Source organism: Pongo pygmaeus, chromosome 2, assembly GCF_028885625.2.
Source record: "Pongo pygmaeus isolate AG05252 chromosome 2, NHGRI_mPonPyg2-v2.0_pri, whole genome shotgun sequence".
NCBI lineage: Eukaryota > Metazoa > Chordata > Mammalia > Primates > Hominidae > Pongo > Pongo pygmaeus.
In genome coordinates this window covers 149,450,613-149,473,048 of record NC_085930.1, presented here as the reverse complement: position 1 = coordinate 149,473,048, position 22,436 = coordinate 149,450,613, and the positions used below count along the sequence as shown (strand labels likewise).

Sequence of the window (22,436 nt, the reverse complement as noted above, 5' to 3'; positions counted from 1 at the left end):
GAATTTCCCCCCATTTTTATGTGGAAGGCAACATACCTTGCTTTTTTTACTTAATATATCATTGATCCCCTTCTATACTAATACAAATTATTCTTTTCTACAGCTGCCTAGTGCTTAATGGAAATACCGTACTTTACCAATCCCCTGTTCCTGGAGATTTCATTTATTTCCAATATTTTGCTACTAAAAATAAGTGCCATTGATTGGCATTTCTGCTTTCCCCACTGGATTCTGAGCTCTATGAGGGCTATATCCCAGACCTTACTCATTTTGGTATTTATAACACATAATACAGTCTCTAATAGATAGCATATGTTCAGTAAATGTGAATGGAATTCAGTTAAATGGAACTCAAAGAATCCCTTATAAGCAGCCGTGATGAACACAGCTGTCAGCTGCCTGTGGGCCGAGAAGATGGCTGCCCATGTGCAGTGATTTCAGTAGGCCTGGTAAGACCTCATTCCTCCTCCCACCCAACTCCAAATCTTTTCAGACTTTCTGGATCATACTTTAAATCCCTCTATTCCTTTCATCCCTTTAGCTTCCTGATCTCACTGTTATTAAACAGAAAATGTTCCACCCTCATATTTGCATCATTCACCTCTCAGTGGGGCAGTGGGGTCTTTGGACCTCCCCTCTCTGGCCACACTACCTATTCTGACCATTTTAATTGCTATGAGACACAGATCTTAGGAACCTGACGGACAGACACCTAAAACCTGCAGTGTCAAATCAGAGCTGGCTCTCATTAATATTGCCAGATGGTCACTTGCCCAATTGGTCCAGGACTCAAGTAGAGACTCAAACCCAGACAGCCAGGGCTCAACTTCTAGCTTTGTCACTTAGTAGTGTATAACACCAGGAAGTTACTCTCTGTGTCTGCATTTCTTTATCTGCAAAATAGAGGTTCTTACCTACTGTCTTAGTCCTTTCGGGCTGCTATAACGAAATAGCATTGACTGGATAGCTTAAACAACAGAAATTTAATTCTCACAGTTCTGGAGGCTGAGAAGTCCAAAATTAGGACAGATGTTGTATCTGGTGAAGGCCCACCTTCTCCCTGTACCACCTTCACATGGTGGAAGAAGCAAGGCAGCTCTCTAAAGCCTCCTTTACAATGGCACAGATCCCACTCATGAGGGCTCTATTCTCATGATCTAATCACCTCCCAAGGTCTGTATCTCCTAACCATTATTATGGGAGTTAGGATTCCAACACATAAACTTCAGAGGACAGAAACATTCAGACCATAGCACCTACCTCATAGTGTTGTTGAAAGGAACAATGAGTTAACATACGTGGAGTACTTAGTACAGTAGCTGGCATGTAGTAAGTGCTATGTAAGGGTTTTCTGTTATTGTTATTGGTCTTTGGGGTTGGCAGCAGAGTGGATGCCTGCTCTCTGCTTTAAATCTCTGTTAGCACACCTGGGTAACCATCTCAATGCAGGGAGTGGTTGGCCCTCTCCGTTTTGCTTTCCTGGGGCAGAAATTTTGGGTTGCTGGTGATATTTAACTGAAATGCTCCTACCTTATTTGAGGAGCTCTAGTTACGGAATATAATAACAGCTGTCTTACCTCATTTGAAACACTGGGCAGGGAAAATCTTTTTCCTCCTCTTATTATGTGATAAAAATACTAAAACACAAGCAAACATACTTTCTAGATAAAGAGAGGACTGCTTACATGAGCTTTGCCAACATTAAAAATTCCTTTCCTATGTTGCATTTGCATTGTTTGCCTCCTAGGAATGAACTCACAGATTCTCCACGAGTCCTTCTTAAGAGCAATAAAAAGTAGCCACCGCCTCTCAGTCCCATCAGTTTCCAAGTCGAGAGGAAAACCCATGCCATGAGGATAGCACAGTGCCCCTCCTCTGTGCTCCCAGAATGCCACATGCTTAGCCCTATGCATGGAATTAAAACATTTTATAGAGTTAGTTATACATGTACTGGACTGGTTTTCCATGAGCTGCCAGGTGGTACTCATTATTTGAACAAAGACGGGAGGGCTGTTCTCAGCATGAGTTGTATAGGTTGCACATGGTTAGAATGTAAGTGACACCTTCCAGACTTTACTAATAAAAGTAATGTGGGGGCCAGGTGTGGTGGCTCACGCCTATAATCTTAGCACTTTGAGAGGTCAAGGCAGACAGATCACCTGAGGTTAGGAGTTCGAGACCAGCCTGACCAACATGGAGAAACCCTGTCTCTACCAAAACACACAAAATTAGCCATGTGTGGTGGTGCATGCCTGTAATCCCAGATACTCAGGAGGCTGAGGCAAGAGAATCGCTTGAACCCGGCAGGTGGAGGTTGCGGTGAGCTGAGATAGGGTTATTGCACTCCAGCCTGGGCAATAAGAGTGAAACTCCATCCCAAAAAAAAAAAAGGTAATGTGAAGTCTCTTGCCAAAATACAGATTCCTAGACCCCATCACGGAGGAGGCAATTCAGTAGGTCTGAGGTTAGGCCTGGGAATCTGAATTTTCACTCTGTAGCTCAGGTAATTCTCATGCTCTGGCAAGTCTGGGAAATACTTGCAGAGTGCTTAAGAGCTCAGGCTATAGTCAGACTTGGGTTTGAATCCATACTCTTTCACTTATTAGCTGTGCTGCATTGGTCAAGTTACTTCCCATCTACACCTCACTCTTCTCATCAGCTAAACATGGATTATAATAATATGTCCTCAAAGGGTTGCTGTAAGTTTAAATGAGAAAATGGATGAAAAATGACTTGCACAGCCCTGACACATAACACATTCTACAAATGACAGCTCAATTTTCAGAATGACACTAAGGGGTAGTATCATTACCAAAATTGATCCTCATTTTGAAGATGGGAAAACTGATATACAGACAGGCTAACAAGCTAGCTGAGGTCACACAGCTAGTGAGTGGCAGAGCTAGGTTTGAAATTCAAGCAGTTTCTTTTGAAGTGGCTCTTGACAGGCTTGGGGACAATCAATGTTGGGAGAGAATGAAGTGGGGCTTTGAAATACATGCCTTGCACATAATTGACCCTTTCCCTATAATGCATTGAGAATCTGAAATTGAATCCTAATGTATTAGGCAATATATTAGGATTAGAGGGTTCTTCTCAAAGTCTGAAGGAGATAAATTTAGAACTTAAAGAGAAGCTCTTCATGGAATAGAAGAAATTTAAGGAACCAGTTTTTTAGGCTAATAATATAAGTAATCTTAAAAGAAGTAAAATTCCTGTGTAGCAGATCCCTGAGAATCTCTGAGGGTGAGTGATGGGTTGTGGAGTTGGCATCATTGAGGGTAACCAAACTTCTCAGGGCATGAACTTCCTTGTCATGACTTTATCCTTGCAGTTTCCAGGGTTATAGTCCACACCTGATCAGCACTATCTGAGAACACTGTCCTAGGACCAATTCCAGAAAGCTTTTCATGGTAATGGCAGTGGAAAAGAAAGATGAGCAAGGATGTACACAAAATGTTTGCTTCTGATTGAAATAATGAAGGATAAAAATGACCTTCAGTGCTAACAAGAAATCACTGGATAAACAAACCATAGACTCAAACATGTCTTTACAGCCATCAAAGAGCTGTAGGTGCAAAGAAATATAAAAGAAATAGACTCCAGAGATATCAGTCCTTTTTAGGTAAACTAAGGGTGGACACTTTCATATCAGGGGTTGGTTGTACCGAGGTTAGGGACATTGTGGGCAAAAGAGCAAGCCTGCCAGAGTCTTGGCTGGGATAAGAAGAAACAGCCAATTTATTTTTATTTTTATTTTTTTACAAATCTGTGGCTGGCCTTTGGATTTGAATGTGGAGGAGACTTAAATGCAAAGATAATCTACTCTGCTTATTAATTCTCTCACATAGAAATCCTGTGTAATAAACAGAGGTTTGAGGCAGAGCTGGGAAGCAGAAAGAAAGTTTGTGATCCTGCAGTCTTACAGTTTCAAAATCTTGGGATCTTGAAGTCTCATGGTCTCTCATTCTTGTAGTCTCGCGGTTTCCTGGCCCTGCAGTTCTGAGGTCCCATAATATCATGTAATGCACTCTCAATAGTTTTGTGATTTCAGTTTTGAGGTCTAGCAGCCTGTGGTCTCAAAATCTTAAGGTCTAGCAGTCATGTGGTGCTTTAGGGAGAGGCCTCAACTTATTTAAGTATCTGAAGACATATTTACTGGAATCTAATTAATGGAAGCTAATTTAATGGAAGCTAATCAAAGCTGCAACCAAACATCTTTACCCCAGCTGCCTAACTAAAGCACACAATTTATATACTTTAGCTTCTACTATTATTTTATAAACAATACCTGGCATATACAAAAATTATAACACATGTAAAGAAACAGGAGAATGGGAACCATAGACAAGAGAAAAATCAGTAAGTAGCAATGAGGTTGAGATTAGCAGACAGGAACTTCGAAATAACTATAGTAAATACATTAAAAAAGCTACATGAAAAGATGAATATGGTGAATGAAGAGATGTGGAAATTTTAGAGAAGGTGTAAAAACTATAAAAGAGAGCCAATTGGAAATCCTAAAATTAAAAAAATATATATACACCTTAAAGACATTTCATTGTGTGGAACAGCAGATTATACATACAACTGAAAAAAGGAACAGCGAAGATGAAGACATGCAGTAAAATCCATCCAAACAGAAGAACAAAGTGAAAAAGGGTAGGAAGAAATAAACAGACTTAGTGACCTGTGGTATAGCAACAAGTGGTCTAAAATACAGGTAATTACAGTTCTAGGAGGAAAGGAGAGAGAATAAGACAGAAACATTTTGATGAATTTTGGCTGGAAATGTCAAAAGTTGCTAAGAAACAACAACCCCAAAATCTAGGAAGCTAAGTAAAGTCTAAGCAAGATAAATTCAAATAAACTCACACCCGGACATATCATTGTCAAACTGCTGAAAACCAAAGATAAAAACATTTTGGAAACATCAGGAGAAAGATGGTGCAGTACATACAGGATAATGTGTTCCAAGTGACCGTTGACTTACCCTCAGGAAAAAAATGGGGCTCAGAAGACAATAGAACAAGCTTTTAAAGCATTGGGAAAACAAACAAACTGTCAACACAGAATACTATGTCATTCAAAAATATCCTTTAAGAATAAAGGCAAAATTAAGGCACTTTCAGATTATAAACACACTTACACACGAAAATTAATTGATAGCAGGCTTGCACTACACAAAATGCTAAAGGTATTTATTTAGGCTGAAAGGAAATGATACCAGATAGAAACTCAGATGTGCAGAAAAGAATGAAGAACATCAGAATGGTAAATATGTGGGCAAATAAAGTATAAAAGACTACTTTCCTCTTAATTAAACAATTATGACAGTTTGAAGTCAAAATTATAACATTGTCTTGTGGGATTTTAAACATATGTCAGTGTAAATAATGTATAAAAGTCATAAGATAAAGAATGGGGGATGGGTGTGTTAATTTTCTATTTCCGCTTAACAAATTACTACAAATGTGGTGGCTTAAAACATCATAAATCTATTCGCTCACAGTTTAGTAGGTTGGAAGTTCAACATGGTTCAGCTGAAGGCCAAAATCAAGGTGTTGGCTAGGTGGGGCTTTTATTTGGAGGCTTTAGAGAAGAATCTACTTCCAAGCTCATTCAGTTTGTTTGTGAAATTCAATTCCTTATTGTTGTAGCCTGTTTATTTGTTGGCTGTCAGCGAAGGGCTGCTCTCAATTTCTAAAGGCTTCCCAAGTTTCTTGGCATATGGCCCCCTCCATCTTAAACCAGCACTGGAACTTCAAATTCCTCTTGTACTTCAAATCTCTGACTTTCTCTTTTGCTACCAGCCAGAGAACACTCTCTGCTTTTAAAAGACTTACCTTATGGTTCAAGCCCACCTGGGTAATCTCTGTATCTTAATATGAACTGGCTTTGCTCTTTAATTATATCTGTAAAATCCCTTCCCAGCAGTCCCTAGATTAGTATTTGATTGAATAACTAGGAGATAGGAGTCTTAGGGCCATCTTTAAAATTCTGCCTACCACAGTAGATAAATGTATCTATATTATTGCAAGATTTCTATATTTAACATAAAATGGTACAATATTATCTCTAAATAGACTGTGAAAAATTAAGGATGTATATTATACTTCCTATAGCAATCATAAAAACTACAATGCAAACAGACATAGTCAAAAAGCCAGAGAAGAATTCTAAAAATCATTTAATTAATCCAAAACAAAAGCAGGAAAGGAGGAGCAGAGGAAGAATAAACAGAGGAGACAAACAGTAAACACATAGAGAAACAGTTAAACACTATTCAGAAATATGAGTGAACCACTGATACAATGATATAAATGAATCCTCAGATTTATCCATTGTAAACCTCAAAAAAGACCACATACTATGTAATTTCATTTATATGAATTACTAAAGTACTAAAAATAATCTATGGAGGAAAAAAAGAACAGTTGTTGCCTTGAGGAGCAAGGCAGAGATTTTTCTGGGAAGTGACATGAGGGAATTTTTTGGAGTGAAGTAATGTTCTGTATTTTGAAAGAGGTTTGGGTTGCACATGTGTACACATACGCCAGATCAATTGATACACTTAAGATTTGTGCATTTTGTTGTATGTAAATTTCACCTCAAAATTTAAAAAATGTGAATACTAACTACAGTTATGATACACATGCTAAAGTATTTATAGTAAAATGTACTTATATCTGAAACTTATGTAAAAATAAGGTGAATTGATGGATAGAGAGATGGATAGATGATAGGTATGTAATAAAACAATTATAATCAAATGCCAATCATTGAATTCTAGGTAGTAAATATGCAGCGTAATATTATTTCAACTTTCCTGCATGTTTGAGAGCTTTAATGAGAAAACATTAATAGAAAAAAAGGTACAACAAAACATTTTCAGATAAATAAAAGCTGAGAGAATTTGTTGCTAGCAGATCTGAACTCAAGATGTGCTAAAAAAGTTTTTTAGGTGGAAGGGAAATGATACCAGATTGAAATCTAATTCTACAGAGAGGAAAGAAGATCAATGGAAATAGTAAATAGAGAATACTATTTTTCTTTATTTTCTATGTTCCTTAAATTCAATGGACTGTTGAAAGCAAAAATGCTAACCCTAACCCTAACCCTAACCCTAACCCTAATGGATTGTGGCATTTAAAATATATGTAGAAGTAAAATATGCAACAATAATGCAAAGGGAAGGAGATAGTATAAACAGAATTATACTTTGTAAGTTTTTTCATTATAATGAAGTGGTATAATATCTATTCCAGGCAGATTATGACAAAAATGCATATTTTAATTTAGTAGGCAAACAGAAGACATAATAAAAGCAGTTATAGCTAAAAAGCCAATAGAGAAGACAGAATGTTAAACTGAGAAAAGCTTAATTAACCCCAGTAAAGTTAGTAATACAGGATAATACAGGAAGAAAGAACAGAAAAAATAAGTAGACAATAAGAATTACATTAAATATAAACGGACTGAACATGTTGTTTAAAAGGCAGCAATTGACAGATTGTATAAAAAAGCAAGACCCATCCCTATGCTGTTTAAAAGATACACAGAGACACAACAGATTGAAGGAATAGGAAGAAAAATATATACCATGCAAATACTAAGCCTAAGAAGATTGGTGTTATACCAGTTTATAACTGATAGGCTGTATTAAAATCATGTAAGGAATATTATTAGAGATAAAAATGGTCATTTCATAGTGAGAGGCTAAAGTTTGGTCTAAGAATTTTTATAAAGGATTCTGAATTTCAGGCAGGTGGGTGAACATTTGCCTAAAACACCTGCTTTGTGTTTGAGGCTTCTATTTTTTTCTCATTTCTTTCCATCTTTCATTTACTTCCTCTTTAATATAATTCATTTGCTGTAAAGTATTTTTTTTATTTTTATTTATTGAAAAGCTTTGCAAAAATAAAATCAATATTAAAGAATTATCTATAGTTCCATGCTCCTAACAATATATCTGCCTTCTTTTTATCTTGTCTCTCTGTAGTCCTGAGCCATATTCATATGTAGGTTTTATAGCTGAAGTTATAACATGAATGCAGTTTTGTATTCTGGTTGTCCACAAGTCACTTTGTTTCAGTAAAACACTTTCTTTATATTGCATGTAATTATTGCAAGATTTTTCAACTTTGGCACTATTTATATTTTGCACTAGATAAGTATCTATTGCAGGGGGCTGTCTAGTTCATTGTAGGATGCTTCACAGTACCCCTGACCTCTACCCACTAGAATTCAGAGGGCCCGAGTCTCCCAGGTGTGACAATCAAAAATGTTTTTAGACATTGCCAAATATTGTCTGGGAGGTAAAACGGACCTTTGTTTAGAACCATTGAATTCTAGGAATCATTTTTATTGGCCACCTAACATTATATGCATTTAGTTGATGACTTATATGTTGGCAAATTATTTCTTACTCCTGGACGTCTATATTGTCTCCAACATTTTATCTGCCTAAATTCTACTACAAAGGCATGCTATAGCTATTTCTTTCTTTTATACTATTTATTTCCTTTAGGCTGAATTCTTGGAAGTGGAATGTGTGGGTTAAAGGGCATTTGACCATCCTTTTGGGGCCTTTGAGGAGAATAATGATCCTCAGAGTCTTCCAAAGCTTAGCCTTTCCATGGTCTCATACCCTAAATTTGTTCCCTGCTGATATAAATTACTAGAATGATTTAGTACCTATCTGTGTCACTGAGAAAAGTGCTCAGTGACTTATACATTTTAGTGCTGGGTCAACAAATTTGTTATCTGAGGTATAAATTATTGCAATGATCCATAAATCGGGTCCATATTACGTAAATCAAAAGACGCTGACTTATGATGGGAATTTAAGAATACTAATTTATAAAATGCATGATGATAGATTGGGCCATGCAGTAAAGGAAAGCTATGGCACATCCATCATTGATTCCTCACATGAGGAGATATTAGATGCTCAGGCTGGCAAGGATGGTACTGGGAAGTAATTTAATGTCGACAGACTCTGCATGGAAGAGAAATGTGAGAAAATGTTAGTGGTTCCTGGAAAACAAAGAGATTGCTGATGTATGTTTTAATTTTCAAGAAACTTCTAATGTGCAGTTTTCTTTTCGTGTATTTTTTCCTTCAAAATATCTGGTGTCGCTAGGCATGGAGTTGAAACATGGGTTTGGAAAGTAGCCAAGTTTTTTCTGCCTCTTGTGCATGCTGCTTCTTCAGCCCAGAATTTTCTCTGGTTCTCTCTCCTCTCCACTATTTTACATTCATACTCCTGTTGTAAGTTTGCATGACCCTTCCTTAGGACCACCTTCCTTGACACCTCCAACTGGATTAGGTAATCCTTTCGTGGGCTTTTGGAGCTCTCAGCTCTCCTTCATGGCTTATGTCTTGGTTCACATTCATTGTTCGTTTGTACTATTGTTTTCTCTGGCTAGAGTGCTCCAGAGGGAAAACAACACTGTTCGCCCTGTCTTCTGCTGTACTCCAGCACTAAGTGGATTGTCTGGTGCAGAGTAAACATGCAAGAGTGTTTCTCAACTAGATGAATAAACAAGAGAAAAGAGGATCCCTCAGTTGGGGGCTAGGGGCTTGGACCCTATTCCTGACAGATGCTGAGTCAGTGATGTGAGGGCAGTAGTTTCTAAATAAGCATCCTTACAGTTTTATGTGAACTTATCAGAGGTTCTAATAAAAGGCATGCTGGTAGTTAGATATTTTGAAAAAGTTGCATACTCAATTCCCATCTAGGAGGGTTGAGGTGCACATTACTATAGCAAAGGCTCTGCAGGGTCTTTAGTTAAAACTGTTAAATATTTTTTAAATGAGGTCAGTTTCTGATATAGTTTGGCTGCGCCTCCACCCAAATCTCAACTTGAATTGTATCTCCCAGAATTCCCACGTGTTGTGGGAGGGGCCCAAGGGGAGGTAATTGAATCATGGGGACTGGTCTTTCCTGTGCTATTCTCGTGATAGTGAATAAGTCTCATGAGATCTGATGAGTTTATCAGGGGTTTTTGCTTTTGCTTCTTCCTCATTTTCTCTTGCTGTTGCTATGTAAGAAGTGCCTTTCACCTCCTGCCATGATTCTGAGGCCTCCCCAGCCATGTGGAACTGTAAGTCCGATTAAACCTCTTTTCTCCTCTCCCACTCTCAGATATGTCTTTGTCAGCAGTGTGAAAACAGACTAATACAGTTTCCAAATGGAGGGGGCTGTCTGGGTTGTGAGTTTCGCTGAATCAGACCACCATTCATGGATCAGTACAGATCTATTAGGTGTTGCATGGGCTCCCGGTGCTGGACAAGTTGATGCCAGGGACATAGGCTACATAATCCTTTCCTATGAAGAGATTATATCTTCTTGATGATACACATACTTACCTACAACTGACAGCACAAAACAAGAATTTTTCTCCAATCACAGGCTTCAAACATGCTCTGTTGTTTTTCCCTTTCCTACCCCTTGACAACAGTTCAGGCAGATCTTGTAATGTGGTCCTGTCAGCTATAATGATGGTCATTTTGACAGCTGAGAATCATGTTCAGGCAGCAAATGGTCCTTGGGGTCAAATTGCAACTTCAGACTCCCTCTCTCCCCTCTAAAGCTTCTCCCTCTCCCCAGCTCAGCCCGGCCTGTGTGTGACTCAGGTCTTCTTTCATTCTCTCTTCGTCATTAGGATTTTTGGGGGATGGGCAAGAGGAGGGAGAATTTGAAGAAAGGGGTCAAAGCCCCTGTACGTAATGGGCTCTGCTGTTGTGGTTCCTTGTTGGCTCACAGGGGCTGGCTATGGATGGTTTTTAGTGCCAGGGAGGAATGTGCTTGCTGTCTTGCAGTTACATGTGTGGGTTTTTCAGAAGCCTCTCAGGAGGGGGCCTTACCACCCAGATCCCTGGCCTCCTGGTGAGGCACTCCCTGCCTGGCCTCTTGTGGCTCCTGTCCCTAGCTCCTGCCCACAACACAGTCCCTTCCTGCTGGGGCTCCTTGGCTTATGGGAGGCACACCCTTGCTCCTCCAAATTCTGTGCCTCTCTTTCCTCATGGGCTGCTCTGCTCAGCCTCCCACCCTCAGAATTCTCCAGCTGAGATCCAGGAGACTATGCCTTCTCTCCCCTAAAGCACAGGCAACTCTTGTCCAAGTCTCCGAAGAAGAGTGTCCCCACATTCTTTACTGGGGCAGCCCTGGGACAAGACAGGGATTTCTGCAACTCGGCAAGCATCTGGCTGGAGAGGATGGTCAAGCTCCCTTTCTGCAGCATCCTCCATCTCTCTGAGTGTTGTCCTAAGAGCCCTTCTCACCTGGCCTGGGTTGGACAGGAGCACTCATCTCCCCACTCCTTTCATAGCCATCTCCCCCAAGGACTCTTTCTCTCATTAACGACCTCCTTTGACTTTCTAGTCTGTGTATAAGGAGAGGGGAGTAGTAGGGCAGGCTTATAGGACCACTTGGTTGTTTCACCGGGGCCTGTTGTGGGGTGGGGGGAGGGGGGAGGGATAGCATTAGGAGATATATCTAATGTTAAATGACGAGTTAATGGGTGCAGCACACCAACATGGCACATGTATACATATGTAACTAACCTGCACATTGTGCACATGTTCCCTAAAACTTAAAGTATAAAAAAAAATAAGCATTTGGTACTCTCTTTATAATTAGGGGCATTTAGCACTAAAACCCTCAGGCACGGGGCTGTGATTCTCAGCTGGGCTGGAACATCTCATTCACCCTTCTGTCTATGCACAGATGAAGGGAAAGCATCAGAAAACACATGGCACTGGGCTTGACTTGGGGGTCTCTGCTCTGCCCATTAGGTGTTATGAGATAGGAAAGACAACAGGCTTGGAGTCTTAAGACTGCAGGATCAGGGCCTGAACTGAGCCTTGAGGAAATTTTTTTTTAACTTGAAAAATTGCATTATAAAAGTTATACATGCTCCTTATACAAAACAGCCACAAATAAAATCAACCTTCCTTCCCTCCAGTCTTGCTTCTCTAAGATAACCTCTCATGACAGTTTGCTCTGTACACTTCCTGCTTTTTTAAAAAATGCACATATAACAGCACATATCCAAACCACAAATAAAGCACACAGATTTTTTTCAAGAGCACCCCATGTGTATTGGCTTGAAGGATTTTGAACAGTCGTTTTCAAATATTTGTGTGCTTCCTGTCCCTGACCTGGAAAGACAGGGCTGCCAGGTATGACTGTGCAGGCTACGCTCTGTCCAAGAGTGCCTGCCTGAAGGATTTAGTGGGCCTGAGAACCAGCCCGTGTTCTGTTGCCCAATCACACACCCTGGCTATGTACATTTGGAGAAGGGGCACTGGAGGGAGGGAGGCCTTTTCCTAATTACAGCAAAAGCACTGGCTCTTTGAGAAAGTTCCTGGTTAGTGAAATCAGAGAAGGGAACTGACCAGTCTAATGCTGGAGCAAGGCTATGGTGTCACCCAAGGCCATGTATGCAAAGAAGCAGGTGGACTCTATACCAAGGACACATGAGCTGTGAAGTCAGGGACCTCTGGGAACTCGGAAGAGCACATGATCTTGCCCTCTGGAAGCTGACAATCCATGAATGGAGGAAGTCACACACCTGAAATGTATGTGAACAAAAGTCAAACGGAGTACAGGATGCAGCTGGTATCTTAGATCCATGCTTCTGTCTGGGGATACACTCTTGAAGGCTTTCTGATGGTCAGTGTCACTGCCCTGGTCAAAATCCTTCACTGGTGTGTCTTCCATCACCTTCAGGAGAAAGAAAACCCAAACTTCTTTCCAGGACACATGAGGAGAGACCTTTGAGATCTGACCCCTGCCCCTGGCACCAGCCCCACTTCCTGGCCCTGGGGTGCTTCCAGGATCCTCTCCCTAACATGCACCTGCTCTCACAGCTCTGCAGCCTCTGGCATTGGCACATGTTGCTCTCTCAGTCTGGATGTCCTCATGGCCACCTGCCCCAGGTGCTCCTCTCTCTCTCTGGCTAGCATTGACTTAGTTCCTAACTGTGGTGATGCCCATGTGGTTTGGGAATTTCCTTCTAAAGACCGTCTTTAATCTTCCTTGTAGTTTGGAGTTGGGAGCAGTGCAGCTGGTGATAGACTCTCTCGTATTCATTCATTCCTAAAACTTCATAGGCAGACAGAAGTGAGAAAGAAGATCTAGATAGCCCTGCCTGGGTCTCAGAGAGGGAGGGCTTCAGGAAGACATATTGAGTTTTTGTACAAATTAAACTTTACATGCAGTGACAAACCATTACATGCTCTGTTGAGGTAGAAAATGGCATTTTTTCTCTAAGCCTTGTTATGTTTGAAAGTTATTTGAATAATAGTATACTTGTACATCCAAATCAATTTCTTGTTAGAATAACTCCACTTTAGAAAAATAGTCTTTCAGGACACACATATTTAATCTTGATGGAAGATCATTTCATTTTCTGACACCATTCAGCTTCAGTGTTCAGTTGTAGTTGGAATTAACACGAATAAGCTCCTAATTGTGTTTTGTGAATCAAAACCTAGAAAAAAATTAAATCTTCCTCAAAAAGAAAATATATTTCATATATATGGTGCCTTCTGGGTACCATGGAAAGCCTGAGGTTGCCTCAATCACCTGAGCAGGTTAGACTTTTTATGCCAGTGTTTGCTGCCAGTGATGGATGAGTTTTCTTTCCTGAGGAATGTGGATGATGAAAAATAGTGACTTCTTTGCTTTCCACAGGGCTCTTCCATCTGCCCGTGCTGCCCCCATCTCCTGATTTGTGAAATTCATCAGTGTGCACCGTTCTAATGGCTGCTCCAGTGAAAACAGTAAAAAACCATCAAGCCAGACCAAGAGGAGCGACCTACTTATATCCGATTGTGTTAACTTTCCATAAATGTGCATTTTCTGCCCTGTTCTCAGCTTCTTTTGATAGATGATGTAGGGAGCTGATCGGTGAAACTCCACTATAGTATTTGTCGTAGCTTGTTGGTGAGGATATTGACAGTAAATCAGTGGACCCTGTTTGAAGAGCCACATGAAAATTTGAAGCCTTGAATACAAGAAAGGCATTGTTTCATCCAAGAAACTACTATGCTTGATTTTCCATGGACAGATTCAAATTTATAATTGATTGTCTTCTTTTGGCTCCCAGGAATCTCGGAGCCATATTTGCAGTCCAGCCTTTCACCCTTGTCTGACCCTGTGAACCCCAAATTTATGTATGCTGTCTCTTGATTCATCTTTCTACTTTATTTACACTTGTTTCTGATGTTTATTGGATCTATATTTATATTCATATCTCTAGCTCTAGCTCCTTTTATCAAGCACATAGAATGAGCGGAACCGGACAAGGTGCTAGCAGGAGACAAGTATTTATGTGTATTTATTCTTTTGCACAACTATCCCATCAGACCTGGTCTGTGAACCACTCTTCCTTGCATCCAAAATGAAATTGCTACACAGTACCGTAACTTTTCTTGTCAATCTTAGGTAAAAACATTCTTTGTTCACTTTCAATCACAAGAACAGTCTCATCTTCATAGTTTCAAGGTTCACTTCTGAGCAGTAACAAAAATTCAGAATTGCTTTCGAGTTTCACCTTCCTCAGCTGTGAGTCTACTTCTGGATGTGAAACCTTGCTGGGTGGGGGCACTGAGGATGCAGCGAGCATCGACAGTCAGCCTCTGTTTTTCTCTGAATTGCTCTTCTAGCTTTCTCCACCCTCTTCCCCACACTGCCTCTTGCTCCTCCTGAGTAGAGTGGAAGAAAGGGGTAGGAAAGTTCTTACCTGCTGGGGTGGCCTTGTCCTGAGAGAGAAGGCAGTTTTGGTCTTTTCAAAATGACCCATCTGGCTTCCATAATGTAGCCCTGGGGCTAAAACGCAGGATGCACCTCTGTCCAGCTGTGGGTGGAAGGCAGTTTGCTCCCAGGTTGTTTCAGCCAGCTTCCCATGCATTCCTTTACACCTAGGTGGTGCAGCCATCTCTGTGCCTGTCACACACCAAAGACACAGGTCAAACTCCACAAATGTTTTTTGTAATACTCTTGCATTTTTCTGACTTCACAATTTGGCCATGGGCCAGTTTATTGGCAAGGAAAGAGATGAGCACTTAGAGGGCTGCGCAGGAGGGTTCAGTGAAGGGACTGTGAGTAAAGGTGGTGTGGGCAGGGCAAGGACAAAAGATTGTGAGGCTCCTGGACACTAGCAGCATGCCCTGAAAGGGTTGGGAGAGGAAATAGTATATTGGATGTGAAAGACAGGCCACTGGATAGGTGTAGTGGCTCAGAGGAGCCATCCAGAGCCACAGCAGTGGCCAGGCAGGGGTGTGTTATGGGTTGAACTGTGTCGCTCCAAAGATATATTGAAGTCCTAACCTTTGGTATCTGTGAATGTGGCCTTTTTTTTTTTTTGAAATAGAGTCCTTGTGATGAAATCAGGACATAATAATTAAGATGAGGCCATACTAGATTAGGGTGGTCTTTAATCCGATATGATTGGTGTCCTTATAATAGGAGAAGAGACAGACTCAGACCCAGAGAGGAGAACACCATGTGGAGATGGAGGCAGAGGTTGGAGTGATGCACCTACAAGCCAAGGAACACCGCGGATGGCAGCAGCTGCCAGAAGCCAGGAGAGAGGCATGGAGCAGGTGCTCCCTCAGAGTTGCCAGCAGGAACCAACCCTGCCAACACTTTGATTTCAAACCTCTGTCTTTCAGAATGGTGACAGAATAAATTTCTGTTGTTTTAAGCCATCCAAGTCTGTGGTAATTTATTACAGCAGCTCTAGTGTAGGATAACAAATTTTCTCAACTCTGTCCCCCTGTCTTCTCTCATTATGATGCCTATCACTGGCCGGACCCAACTGGAAGCTGAAAAGCAAGGGAACTGTGATGTGGTCCCTGAAGGTCAGCCTCTGGGTGCAATGCAGAGCAGAGAATGGATGGAGGGTGACTATAAATGGAGAATAATCCAGGCTTCTATCTTCTTCAAGTTCAGAGTCAGGTGGAAGATGAAATGAACCCCAAAGGCTCTGGAGAAACTGCTGTCTCGACCCCTCTTTTCCACCCGTTTCACCTGGTTCTGTTGTGAGCACAAGCAGGCTGCGAACACAGCTTGTTCCTCAAAACTGCATCTTGGACCAGAAATCGACTTTCCCCAGGGAACAATGTTATAAACAGGCGAAGAGTGGTATGTGCGTGCCGAAGAAAGAGATGATGTACAAGTTAAAAGGCTGGAGAACAATAAACATGAAAAGCAGTTCAACGTCATTTGTAAGCAAGCCAACTCAAGTAAAAATAACACTGAAATGAATTAATTGTCACCCTTCAGGTTGGCACAGAAGGACGTGATGATGGCTGGCTCCCAGGGCTGGTGAAGGCAGGGGGAAGAAGACTTGCTCTCTACTGTGGCAGGACTGGCTGTGGATTTGGTGAGGCGTAAAGACCCCAGCACAGTGCTGGCTCCCTTTCTCTTCCTGCTCAGCTCCTTTCCCGACATCTGCAACTTGCATTGTAAAGCATAAGACAGGGAAAAGTCAAGGTTCAGCATCAATGTCTCAGTGCTGTGCAGTGTTATTTGCATAAACCTTCCCATTCACTGATGGAAACCCCTGGCATGTTCATGCCGAGCATTCTTAGCAGTACACATACCTGGGGCAGATCAAGTGCTATCATGAGAAAATTGACTGCATTAAATCACACAGGTCTTAAGGGAAGTGGAAGGGCAGGATGGGGACTGATAGCTAAGAACAACATTTGCACCTTATGACAATTGCCTCATCATTGTAATCCCATTGGGGAAGCCTATACAAATATGACTAGTGTAGCTGCAGTGTGTGTTCTGCCCATAGATAACTCCTCAGGTATTTTCACCATTTCCACCTGTGCCAGCCTGACGTCTGGTAACTAATACTTTCATCTTTGTTGTGGTTTGCCCTCAGAGTACAGAAAACCCCTTTGTCCCTGTGCACAGCCAGCAGGAAGTGCCTATGAATTAATCACCCTTAACCACTGACAAGTGGTTTATGAGTGTTGATCGAGAATATTCAGCTCCCTGGACAAAATAATTCTGAACCCTATTTTGTGCTATTTACCAGAGCTCCCCCATAGGATTAAGCTTTAATCTTCCACTGTTGTAGCTGGCTGAATAATGGTTGCCTTCCCCTCCCATGCCACTTGCCCTCCTTCCCCTGTTCCTTGCACCTCTCTGTAGGTGGCTTGTCCTCAGAGACTTGGCTCAAAGTCTGTTTCTGGGGCAATATAAACTAAGACAAGTGGCAAGCGAGGCCTCCTTAGCCCATGTTTTCCAGACATACATTTTGAGAGTCAGGGGTTGGGCTAACTTTGGCCACTTGCTCCTTGTTTTTTGTGTTAATCCTTCAGCAACAGTTGCACAGCTCATTCATAACATCCACATAATGAAATCATGTATCCAGCAAGGGTTGATAGGTGTAAGTTATTAACAGTTATTAAATACTTTTATTATACGCACTTAACTACAGCAGAAAATGGGGAACTAAGAATAAGTAACTTGTCAGGATCACACAGTAGTTGAAGGAGCCAGATTTCAAACCCAGCACCTATATTTTGAACCCCCATTTGTGATGACTGTACCATACTTCACCCTTAATAGAATAATGCCTGCTCTACTGTTTTGTATCAAACCTTATTGCCATTCTTCTTATAAGTCTTTTGTTTCATGTAAGTGAACAGAGAAATAAGCATACAGGCCCATGGGGATGTAGATGGCCAAGTGAGAGGGAGGCCAAATAGGCAGAGCTCTCTAGAGTTCCCATCCCTTTTCAACTAAGAAATTCCACATTCATATGTTATATGAGTACGTTCTCTGTAAGATGTCACAGGCTACTGGGGAAGTGTTTGGCAGCCACCAGTGTGGTAAGACATGACCTATTTTGCACTGTAGCTCTGCGGGGACTCAGGTGTGGAAATAGAGTCTTTGGATGGGGGTGTGGGATCACTAGGAAGCCATAGGAGAAGCAGGAGATGAGGTCACTTGTACCAGAGACTAAGTGACATTCAGAGCAAGAGAGACTGGTGGGTTTAAAGAGATATTTGGGATATAACATTTCAAATACAGCACTTACTTTCAAAGTCTAGCTTCCACCTTGTTATCTAACTGTGTCCTCTTGTTTTTAATTTAAGGTCCTCAGGCTTCAGATAATTTATGATATAGCTTGTTGATCAAAGGGAGAAAGTCCTGTTACAAAAATGCTTCTTTGAACTGGGGGTGGGGAAAGGGTGGGTCCCAGTTCCTCAAAGTAGATTGTCCCAAGACTCCACCAATGCATTGGGCAGAGTTTTCTCCCCCATGCTGAGTCCTGCTGCCATTATTAGGGACTTCAGCATCCTTGTGGTGGTCAGTTCCATGCTCTGGCCCCTCAGAATCCTGATCTTCTTAACTCAGGAAGCCTTCATCTCCTCTCCACTTCAGCTGTCTATTCCCATGGTCATAGCCTTGTGATCACTTGGGTCTCCTCCACTCTGGGATCTCAAACGACAGTAATACTCTGACCACACCTTGCATTTTTCTGTCACTCTCCCTGGGTTCATCTCACAGCATCTGCTCTTTGTCTACATTGAGATTTCTAATTCCTTAATCCATCGATTGTCTTTGTATTTGCTCACTTCCCTCTCAATCTAGTCCTGACCTTGGGGTCTGTCATCTCAGTCTCTCTCTTGCCAACAGCTTCACTCCCTTTACCTAATCTGCCCTTCAGTGCTACCTATACTTCCACACGGGGTCAGCCTGGCCCTCCACCTTCTCTACTCTTGCCTGGGCTACCTGCTAAACACTGCTGGGCACAATTATACAATGTTGCTGTTTGAGTCACCAGAAACTCATGGTCTGATACCTGAGTCAGGTGCTCAACTCTACCTGGAAAGAACATGTGCCCTGGGCAGTGGTCTCCCAAAATCCTCTCAAAAACTCTTACACTCTCTCCCCTCTCCTCAACCTCCTATGCCAGCACCTCTCCTTTTACCACTGGAGGTTGACATGGCCTCCCATTGATGCTCAGAAGAGGATTCTCATCCAGAAAAGGATTTTTGTCCCACCTTCCAAAACCAGCTGCACCCCTGCCCAGCTCTGTCTCCTTCCTTCTGGTCTCTCTTCTCATGTGGGGTCACTCACTGAAGCTGGATGTTTTCCTCTCATGGAGTTTGCATATTTTGTTCCCTCTACCTGACTAACACCATTCGTTCTTCTCACCTTGGAATAGTCCTTTAATCACCCTCCACCCCTCCTCTTCTCATTAGCTCGGTAAGTCTCCTTTTCAGTTTCTCTATTTCTAAGGTCCTACCTTATATGTTTAATGATTTCATGATCTCAAGGCATGAAACCAGTGGGGGCCAGGGCAGAGGTGAGAATTGGGTCTCCTGAGTCCCCCATTTCACTCCTGCAACAGGTTAGCCTCTGTTCCAAATTGCCACCTGATGCGTCTTAAAAACCTTGGCCTCTGAGGAGAAGTTGGGTTTTCTCAACTGTCATTAACACTGACCTTTTTAAATACAGCCCAGAAAGAAGCAAAGCAGATTTGTCTCTTGATTTCAACCCTGTGAACCTCAGTTGCAGAATTGTGTTTGGGGAGCTCGTTCTTAGTAAGCCTATTACAAAAATAATGCAGATACATAACTGTAGGGTGAAAATGAAAGTTTATTCTCTTTCTGCGATGGCCTTAAGGGAAAATAGAAGCACACAGAAAATTTCTACTTAAGAAAATAACCAGAACCTCCCCCGTGTGCTATGTAATTTAGTTATGAGGTACCTTGAAAAAAAGAAGTCTATTTATCTTAAGCCCCTAAAGAAATATCTTCATGGAGAGATTATTCTAGTGAAATTTATTTTGAGGAATTATTTAGAGAACATCAGTTTTTACTACCCATTAATCAGATTTCATTTGCTGTTACTTTGGTTTGTCTTTAGTTACGGGCAATTATTTTAAGACTGCTGATTGCCTGCTATAAAGGATTGGATTTTTATGTTATAAAAACATTCCAAATGATCTATTGGCCTGAACACTAGCCCAAATGCTGTTGGGGAGTACTGGGAGAATTCTGGGAGGCAAATCACTTTAAAGTCGATTGGGGTTGGTCTGGGTTGTGACAAAGAAGGATGAAAATGGTGCTGTGAAGGAGGTGTGCTTCAGAGGTGGAACATTTCTCAAATGCGGCAGCAGTTTTAAAGGCAGTGGTGGAATGGGTTGAGTCTCTGGAGAAGGAGCATGATCCAAGCCTGCTTTTGGGGAGGCCAGATCCCACAGCCTGCTGGGAGGGGTGCTATGCACCCATCCCCACCAGCTCCTCTGGGCCTCCCTTCAGCTTCCCTCCCATGGCTCTGGGAAGAGCCCAGATAAAAGGACAAATCCTTACGTGCCCCCAGCAGTTCTCTCTGGCAGAAATTATGCCCCTCATTCTCCAAAGTCAACATCAAGACAGACCTGAAGGGCAAACAGACACAAGGGTTGGATCCATTCATCCACAGTTTGATCTGATTTGCAATGGTGGGACCTTGAACAAGTCATTTCAATGCTCCGAGTCTCTGTTTTCTCACCTGTACAATGGAGAAATAAGAATACTTGCACTTCTATGGAGCTGTCATGAGGAATCAATGAGACACTGCATATACAGCATACATCCTGATGGATGGCCCCTAATAGATACTCAGTACATGCCATTATCATTTGTATCTGTTAAGTGGGCTAATAATCTCCATCTCAGAGATTGCTGTTGTAATGATTAATGACATAACTTAGGTGAAGGACTTAACACAGTGTTGGGCATACAACACACTCTCACTATGGGGTAGCCATTAATATAAGTATCAGTAACTGTATTTGGGAAGGTTCCTGTCCACCTTCCTGAGCTCACCTCTGCCCAGTCTCCTCCTCGTTCATGCGCTCCAGCCACCCTGGCCACTGTCTGTCCCCTGACTCTCCAGGCTTGCCCATTCTCCCCTTGCCTGTCCCTTGCATGTGTCTCGGTGGCTCCTCCTTATTGCTCAGGTCGTAAGTCTAAAGTCTTTTCTGCAGAGACCACCTAGGTTAAAGAGCCTCACTGCCAACCTGTCCGCCTCCCACTCACCATCCCTGAGCCATGTCCATCCCCTATCCCACGTGTTGGAGCATGTACCATCATTGATTCACTTACTATCTCTTTTCTCCTACTAGTCTGGATGTTCCATGAAAATGGGGGTCTCTCTTATTCACTGCTGCTCCCCAGGGCACAGTACAATGCCCAGCAGAGATCAGGTGCTCAAAAAAATACCTTCACCACCTTCACCCTTTTGAGTCCCTGTTGAGAGCCCCTGCCCTGCCCCCCCACCCCCAAGAAAATTCATTTTGCAGTCAACATCTTGGAGCCTTGAGAATGCTTAATGTTCCCTGGAACAGGCCATATAAGAAACTTCACAGCACTAGGCATTGAGAATGTGCAGGAAAAAAATCTCCCCAAGGATAAAAGAAGCTGAATCTGCAGGTAGTACTTGGGGAAATTGGGTTAGATAGAAGAGGGAGTTCCATCTTCCAGGAAGGAGGCAGTGGCAGCCAGATCCTCCTGGGGTACCTTTCTGCCCAGAGAGAGGGGAGAGGAAGACACCCTCACTTCCTGGGTATGAATGCTGTGAATTGCTGTGAACAGCAGCATCATTGGATGCTTCTGGCCAGGAACCTGGCTCCCAGGGGTGGGCTCCTTCAGCAGGGGTGGGAGAGAGGGGTAGGGATGCAGTCTGCAGCTATGGAAAGGCAACATGTGAGCCCCCAAAATGATTCAGTCTAGAAGATGTGGATAGCCTCATGGATAAACCAGAGCATGTGGGAGAGACAGGAGAGAAGGAAACAGTATTGGGGGTAACTGAAATAGTCAAAACAGAAGGACCACAAGAGAACAAGATGAATTTCTGTGTTTAACGGATATAAGACACCCATCCATCCATCCATCCATCATCCATCCATCCAAATACTTACAGATCTTTTCCTCTTTCCCTCCCTCCTTTCTTCCGATCTTTCCTCTTTTCTTTCTTCTCCCCATCACTTAGCCTTGGAACAAATCACCTGCTGACTGCTGGAGGCATAAATAAGTGCCTAATCCAAATCCTTAATGAGTGAGTTGAAATGGGGAGGGGGAGATAAGCCAGGTCAAGCCAGAACATGAGGCACCTTTCTGAAAAATTTTAAAAGCGCTTCTTTCGCTAGTAAAAAATAAATCAATGTTAGTACATGGTCCCACCTGAACAATGATGCCCAGAAACCATGACTCACTCTGGAGGAGCTTTCCAGAGCCCTGGCAGGCAGCACATGTCCCTTTGGATGCTGAAGAGCACAGTCCAATATCCCTGCCTGTTCCTCAGCCCTTGGCTCAGGCAACTGAGTCAGGATCAGAGTCAGAAGCAGGGTGCTGGGAGTGGAATTGCATCTCCTGGAGCAATGATGGGCAAGAGAAGTGACATTGGG

General features: G+C 42.2%; 1 long non-coding RNA gene across 1 annotated transcript in view; it reads left to right on the top strand.

The window, feature by feature from the left end:
- LOC134739191 (uncharacterized) overlaps window positions 1–15,723 on the top strand; it is a 172,376-nt gene extending 156,653 nt beyond the window's left edge. Inside the window, exon 4 of the long non-coding RNA XR_010125771.1 lies at window positions 15,482–15,723. This is a non-coding gene — a long non-coding RNA (uncharacterized LOC134739191). The remainder of the gene's footprint in view (window positions 1–15,481) is intronic.
- Window positions 15,724–22,436: the final 6,713 nt, after the last annotated feature.